Below are 6,022 nucleotides of genomic sequence, written 5' to 3' on the forward strand. Positions count from 1 at the left end.
ATGTAGGGTTTGAAGGCATGCCGCTGGAGACCACCTCTAGTGGGGAAAGTGGTGGGACTCAGCCCTGCCTCCTGGGGCCCCTGACTCCACCCTCTGGGGCAGCTGCCGTGAAGACTCCCTTGGGACGTGGGCACCGTCGGGGACACCTGGCTAGCTCCGGACTGCCCCACGGGCCATGTGGGTGCATCCCTGCTTCTGTCGCTAGACGGGTGTGTCAGCCCCCTCGGTTAAGGGGAGGCAGGCGGTGGTTTTGGAGCTCCGGACACATCGGAGCTCGCGAAGGGCATCCTGGGTACCTCCTTGGCCGCAGCGGGGATTGTCGATGCCCCTGATGCCAGTCACGAGACTGCGCACCCCGTGTTTACAGTTAAGGTAAGCGGCTCAGTCACCAGAACCCGGGTGACCTGGGCTGGTGATGGGACTGGGGATCGATTCAGCAGGCCATGTGGAGCCCCCAGTGCCCTGTGCACCCCAGGGCTGGGACAAGGGGATGGAGAGGTCCATCCAGCTCAGGTGTTGAAGGTGAGGGTCCGGCCTTGGCTTTGACCCCACGTTCCTGAAGACTGTGCCAGGGAGCGGCTCCTGACGTGCTGGAGAGGAGCGGCCCTTGCTGGCGGGAAGGTGCAGGCCAGCGCGCAGGCGTGCGGGATGGCAGGTCCCGCAGAAGCACCTTTTGACCCCTCTGGGGGCGCTGTGACCCCACAGACCTCCCCTGGAGAGCTGGGCACACCTGAGGGGCTTCCCAACCTCACCCCAAGCCAGAGGGCACCATGGAGGTGTGGAGAGGGCTTTCTGCTCCTCCGTGTCCTTGGCGGCAAGGTGGTCCCACCCAGGGGGCTCAGGAGCCGGGCCCTGCAGACCCCTGGCCCCCACCCTCCTCAGCCGTGACCTCCTGACCCAGAGTGTCTGAGAGCTGTCACCACCACCACCTCGTTCACAGGCCGTTCTCCTCCCCGCTTCCTCAGGGCTGCTTTCCTCCCCCACTTCAAGGCAGGAGTTGACCTGGCGGCCTTGGCTGCAGGAGGCCCACACCGTTTAAGATACTGTGACATGGGCGCTGCATCGAGCCCATGCCCGTGGTGCAGGTGCCACCACCGTCCGTCTCTAGAACCGTCTCATCTTCCCAGAGCGAAGCTCCGTACCTATGAAAGTATCTTTTCATTTGTTGCTGGCGTTGAAAACGAGATGTTAACCAAAGTTGCGATTTCTGGGCTCTCTTGCAAACTTTGGGACCAGCCAGTGCTGGGGGAGTGGGGAGGGGTGCCCGGGTGGCTGCAGCTGTGATGGGCACAACTGACCCCCACGGCCCCACCACGCTGCTGCTCACCGCGGGCTCCCCCATGCCCCACCTCTGGAGGGGCAGCCTCTCCCCAGCCAGCCTGGACCCGCGTGGGGCTGAGCCGGACGCCCTGGCGGAGGGGATGGCCCAGGAGGGGTCCGAGGGCAGGAATGTGCTTGGGGCACAGGGGCCAGGGGGAGGGGCTTCAAATGCCCCGTGCAGACAGGGCTCCAGGATTTAGGTCCCGGGCAGAGGGAGGGGCTGGGCCGGCTGTGGTACAGGAGGCACGTTGGTGGCAGGTCCCACTCCTGTGGCCACAGAGGCCGGAGCTCCATTTCAGGTGCTAGCCAGCCACCCGGGATGGGGGAGGGATCCCCCAGAGTGAAGAGCTGGCCGGGCCCTGCGTCTCAGCTCCCATGACGGGGCTGCGGGCAGCAGTGGGTCTATGGGAGGTCCAGGCCGCATAACCGCTCCCCAGAACGTGGTAACGGACTGCAGACTAGGGGTCCTCACCAACGGCCTCTTAAGGGGCCAGAGGCTCAGGATCAGAGAAGGGGATGTGGCCACAACAGGGAGGTGTGCGATGCTCTCCGAAGGTGGAGCAGGCTGGGGAGTGCCCCCACCTTGATGTCAGACTTGCCACCTCCAGAAGTAAGGCTAAATCCGTGTGAAGTCCCTGAGCCTTCGGTTACAGCCTCGAAAACTCCTTCGGGGGTGGGCTGTGGCCTTGGGGGCCCGAGGGTCCTGCTTGTGGAGGGATTGCCCCTGATGGCTGTGGCTTCTGTCCTGGACCCCATCTTGCCCTGTCCCAAGCCGGCACGGCCCAGCCTGTCCGGTGGCCACCAGCTGCCCCAGGATTGCGGTCCAGACAGACCCCCGCCCGCCTCGCAGCCCTGGCGGGTCTCAGCTCAGTCCAGCGGAGCCTCCCTCCGTCAAGTCGCGTCCTGAGAGCCTGGGGGGTGTGGATGGGGGTGTGGCAGGTGAGGGGGCCCCACGGGGATGGTAAGGGAGGGAGCGGCTCCAGCAGAGCCTGTGTAGGGGGGCCCAGGACGGTGGGGGGGCCCTGACCACCCTCACCCCCCTGCTACTGGCTAACACCTCACAAAAGCAGGATCCCAGCGTCCACGCTGGCCAGCTGCGGGGAGACCGGGAGGGAGCCCCCCATACAGCCAGGGGCTGTCTTCTGCACTTGAACAAACAGGTCCAGGGCTGCTTCCAGGATCAGCTTCTAAGTTCTGATCTTGAGATATGGTTGATGCTGCAGCAAAGCAGGAGTGAGGCCGTAGAACTTGGGATCCCCTCACCCCACCACTACTAGCCAACTGTTGACCCAAGCCTGATCGATAGCGTAGCAGTCGATGAATACATATTTTATGCGTTTTATGTAGTATGTGCTCTCTTCTCATAATAGAGGAAGCCAGAGAAAAAGTGTTTAGGAAATCATAAGGAAGAAAAAATACATTTACACTTCCATGCTGTATTTATTTAAAAAACATTTACATATAGATGGGCCTGCTCAATTCAAACCCGTGTTGTTCAGGGGTCAGCTGTAGAGTCAAGGAAGTTGTGAAGTGTCCCCATCCCCTTTGGCCAGCCCAACACCCTCCTCCCCGTGCCCCCCGTGGCTGCGGGACAACAGCAAACCAGGGGACAGACACTGGGAGAGCCCACAGAACTCATTCAGAGTCCGGTTCTCTGGGCCCCCCAGTGGGTGCAGCGCTGTGTGATTTTATCACGGGACACTGTGCCGCAGTGGAGAGACACATAACCGTGGGGTCTGCCCCGGTGCACTGACCCTGTCCCTCCACCCTGCAAACCCTCACCGGTTCTCCGCTACCGCAGCCCCATGCTCCCGGATTACGAGGTCTATGTCGTTGTGAGATCGGGTTTTAACTCGTGTACTCGGAGGTTCATCTGAGCTGCGGTGCGTGTCGGTGGCCGATTCTTGCCCCTGCCGGCTGCCAGGCCCCGGATGTGAACAGGCCTCCCACCATCCCAAGACACTTGGGTGGTCTCCAGTCTTTGTCCCTTACAAATAAAGCACTATCAGCGTTCAGATGTAGGCTTTTTCTGTGAACGTAAGTTCTCCTTTCTTTGGGGTAAATGCCCAAGAGTGCTGTTGCTGGGGCACGTAAATGCACATTTAACTTCACAAGAAACTGCCAAACGGGTTTCCAGCGAGGCTGCATCATTTCATGTTCCCACTGGCCATGGAGGAGAGATCCAGCTCCTCTGCGTCCTCGCCCGCGTTTGGTGCTGTGACAGGCAGAGTGACAGCCCCGCAGCTGTCCTCATCCTCATTCTCAGAACCCTGGAATAGGCCATGCAAGGGGATTAAGGTCACAGGTGGAAATGAAGGAATCCCTTGACCTAAGATAAGAATATTCTGGATCATCTGGATGGGCCCAACGTAATCTCAAGGGTTTTTAAATCCCAAGGTGCAGGGCCATGGCTGTTTTGAAGATGGATGGCGCCTTGAGTCAAGGAGCGTAGGCACCTCTAGAATGTGGAAAAGGTGAGGAGAGGGATTCTCACCCAGAGCCTCGGAAGGAACCAGCCATGTGGACACTGACTCTAACCCTGAGTCCCATCTCGGGCTCTGCTCTCGGGGACCGTCAGATAGCCGCCACTGAGCGGGTAGGACTCCATCAGCAGCAGGACCCTGCTACTGGGGACCTTTGACCCATGTGTGCCAGCACCTGGCTGGGGTATGACCTGCATTTCCTCCGTGGCCAGCCTCGTCACGGGCTTTGCCAGCCGCGTGTCTTCCTCAGTGAAATGTCTGCCCCGTCCTTGGCCTATTTTCTAATTGGATTGATTGTTCTAATGTCAAGTTTTAACTCTTTAAAATATATTCTGGATAAAAGTCCCTTGTCAGATGTGTGATTTGCAAATAGTTTCTTGCAGTCTGTAACTAGTCTTGTCCGTTTAACTTCCTCTTTCTCAGAGCAAAACGTTTAATGTCATGAGGTCCAACTTCTTAAACTTTTTTATGAATTATGCTTTTTAGTGTCTCCAAAAGTCTAAAAAAAGTCTTTATGTAGATCTCAAAGATTTCTCCTATTTCTTTTTTCTCAGAGTCTTATAGTTTGTGTTTTCACTTAAGTCCATGATCCATTTTGAGTTAATTTTTGTGTAAAGAGTGAAGTTTAGGGTTAGGTTGGCCTATGATTGACCAATCACTCCAGCACCATATTTTGAAAAGACTATCTTTCAGTGGAGGCACTGAATTGTTTTTGCCCCTTTGTCATAAATTAATTGGACACATTTTTGTGGATCTGCTTCTGGATTTTCATCTCTGTTCCACGGATCTACGTGTCTGCCCCCCACCAGCACCATCCTGTCTTCATTCCTGGAGCTATGTGGTCAGCTGTGACACCATGGATGTTATCTCCCCCCACCCCCCGTGTCTAAAAAACATCTCACTGGGCTTTTGGTAAGAATTGCTTCAAACCTATGGATCAGTTTGGGAGGAACCAACGTCTTTGCCATGTTAAGTCTTCCAATCCATGAACATGGTATGTCTCTTCAAAGCATTTAGTTCTTTCATCTCTTTCACGAGCATTGTGTAACTCTGCTCATGTAAACTCTGTACACATTTTGTTAGATTTATACCTAAGCATTTTGTGTTCTTTGGGCCAATTGTAAGTGGTATTGCGTCTTTAATTTTGGTTTTCTCTTGTTTGTTGTTACTACATATAAATGAAATTGACTTTCGTTGATCTTGTATCCTGTGACCTTACCAAATTCATTTATTGAGTTATAGGAGTTTTTTGTAGATTCCTTGGGATTCTGTTTTCTTTGTAGTCAATCATGTCATCTACAAATAAAGATAGTTCTATTTATTTATCTCCAATCTGGGTGCCTTTTTACTTCCTATTATAGAGTCTATGCTGGCTAAGGGTGGTGAGTGCAGACTTCCTTGCCTCATACCGGAACTTAGAAAAACATCCAGTTTTTCACCAGTAAGTAAGACGTTACCTTTAGAATTTTGGTAGAAGCTCTTTATGAGGTTGAAAAAATTCATTTTTGTTCCTAGTGTGCTGAGAGTTTTTTCATGAATAAGTTGTAAATTTTGTCAAATGTTTTTTTCTGCTGCATAAGGTTATATGATAATGTCATTTTTTTTCTCTTTAAAGCCTGTTAATATGGTGTTACAATGATTGATTTTTGAATATTGAACTTGCCTTGCATACTTGGAATAAATCACATTTGATCTATATGCTGTTGGATTCAATTTGCTAATAGTTTATTGAGGATTCTGTTTATGTGTAGAAGTTCATGAGAGATTTATGGTTTTCTTGTGTGTGTGTTCAGTTTTTTAAGTGGTTATAGGACTGTTTAGGTTGTCTATTTGGTCTGAGTTTTGATGGTTTGTGATTTTTAAGAAATTCATCTGTTTCTTCTAAGTTGTCCAATTTCTTTTTTTTTTTTTAAGATGTTATTTATTTATTTGACAGAGATAGAGACAACCAGCGAGAGACGGAACACAGCAGGGGGAATGGGAGAGGAAGAAGCAGGCTTCCAGCGGAGGAGCCTGATGTGGGGCTCGATCCCAGAACGCCAGGATCCCGCCCTGAGCCGAAGGCAGACGCTTAATGACTGAGCCACCCAGGCGCCCCTAAGTTGTCCAATTTCTGAGGGTGAAAGTGCTCACACCGCCTTCTTATTCTCCTTTTAATGGTTTCAGGATCTGTCATTATATCCCGGTCCATTCCTAACACTGATGATTTGTGTCTTCTC

Source organism: Ursus arctos, unplaced genomic scaffold, assembly GCF_023065955.2.
Source record: "Ursus arctos isolate Adak ecotype North America unplaced genomic scaffold, UrsArc2.0 scaffold_3, whole genome shotgun sequence".
Lineage (NCBI taxonomy): Eukaryota > Metazoa > Chordata > Mammalia > Carnivora > Ursidae > Ursus > Ursus arctos.